This window comes from Dendrobium catenatum, unplaced genomic scaffold (genome assembly GCF_001605985.2).
Source record: "Dendrobium catenatum unplaced genomic scaffold, ASM160598v2 fragScaff_scaffold_414, whole genome shotgun sequence".
Taxonomy (NCBI): Eukaryota; Viridiplantae; Streptophyta; class Magnoliopsida; order Asparagales; family Orchidaceae; genus Dendrobium; species Dendrobium catenatum.
Genome location: NW_021318876.1, coordinates 1,213,332 through 1,215,002, shown reverse-complemented (window position 1 = coordinate 1,215,002; position 1,671 = coordinate 1,213,332). Strand labels below are relative to the sequence as shown.

General features: G+C 37.6%; 1 protein-coding gene across 2 annotated transcripts in view; it reads right to left on the bottom strand.

Annotated features, from left to right (window-relative positions):
• The window catches only part of LOC110101862 (serine/threonine-protein kinase AtPK2/AtPK19), a 9,795-nt gene extending 8,451 nt beyond the window's left edge, over positions 1–1,344 (bottom strand). For both annotated transcript variants that reach the window (XM_020829939.2, XM_028694199.1), the window contains exon 1: positions 1,205–1,344. The gene's annotated coding sequence lies outside the window, so the exon portion shown is untranslated. The remainder of the gene's footprint in view (positions 1–1,204) is intronic.
• Between the last annotated feature and the right edge of the window lie 327 nt (positions 1,345–1,671).

Here is a 1,671-nt window from a genome sequence, read left to right as displayed (position 1 = left end):
GTTGACGCGGCCAGAGTGCCAGACGGCGTGACCGACTAGGCAGGCGACGACGCGATGTGACCGACTAGCCCAATCCGAAGCGGGAAAAATAAAAAATGAGCGGATTAACGGGTCAATTTCGGGTTACCGGGTTGACCCGGACCCGAACCGTTTTTTAAACGGGTCAAAAGTTGAGACCCGGATCCGACCCGTTTGTTAAACGGGTCGACCCGAACCCGGATTTTTCGGGTCGCGTTTGGGTCGGGTTATCGGGTTGGGTCAATAATTGACACCCCTAGTAAAAACAAATGTAATTAATATATTAATCGATAAGAGTTTATATATATATATAATCAGTTATATCAATAAACAATTTATTAGGCGTAGAAGGAAAAAGATAAGCCCACAAAAGCTCTTGGCTTCTTAAATAGTCCACAAAATGGAAGAGGAAGCAAATAAAACTACTAAACTCGCAACAATTAAGTTAAATGGCGAGGTTCAACAAACCACATGGATGAGTGAAATAACATGCACATAACATTACAAAGAATGGTACAAAAATAAGTAAAAGAAAAAAAAAACATGTATAGGTTAGCGGTAAAAGAGGCATATGAAGTTACAAGAAACTAAACTTTCATTTCATCCCTCTAAAATGTAAACAATATGCACACAGGTGGAACAAAAATACATATTTCTCGAGATAAAAATGCATATAAAGTCTCCCAAGCTCCTCCTTTGGTGACTGCAAACCATTCCATTAACAAGTTCTTTGTGAATCCCGTAGTCTAACCATATTGATCCTCAAAGCAAAATTAAAAAATACCACCAAATTAGAGTCTAAAATGCACTTATCTCTTCCCACAGAAATCTAACAGTTTCCTATCCTCACACTGCAAACCCCTGGCACCCAAAGTATACTTACAAAAGGACGCTCTTGCCGAATCCATAAGAGAAACCCTTTTGTCTTAATTAGGTATACTAGTTCTCCCTTAAAGATCCATAGCTAAAAAAATTAGAAGCCAAACCCTAGGAATCATAAATTAAAGGTAAAATAGACTGTGTCAAGGAATTGCATGGCATGATCAGATTCAAAAAACAAAGCTATAAAAGCAAAAACCACAAACGAAGGCCCCCTTCCAATCAAAATCAAGATAGAAAAGTAAAGAAAGTCAGACAAGTGAAATCAGAGACACAAGTGAAACGACTGGGTAGGGTTTCTACTGACCTTTAGGAGAAGAGCGTCGATTTGATCAGAGGAAACTGGTGATCGATATTGGAACTTCTCTGTGGGAAACTCCGGCAGTCTTATGTAGCCGACGGGCGAAGCTTCTTCCGAGAACGGTCACTCGATCGACACGTGGCGGTCAATATGTGTGTTTAACGTAAAGCTGCAAGGTCCGCTACCGGGATGATTGGCACTGCTCGTAATTTTGGTGAAGGTAGGTTGGCTCTGGCTGCGATGGCATCCAAAGCCAAACACGTGTTTATAAGTTTATTTGCTTCAATAATAATAATAATAATAATAATAATTGATAATGGATATATAAATATATAAAAAATATATGGTATGTATATAATTTTTTTATATAAAATTTATAAGTAAGTTGAGTAGCAATTAAAATTTGAGTTCCCCTTAATGTGAAATGTTAACTAATTGCTCAATTTATTCAAAAATATTAATAATATATAAAT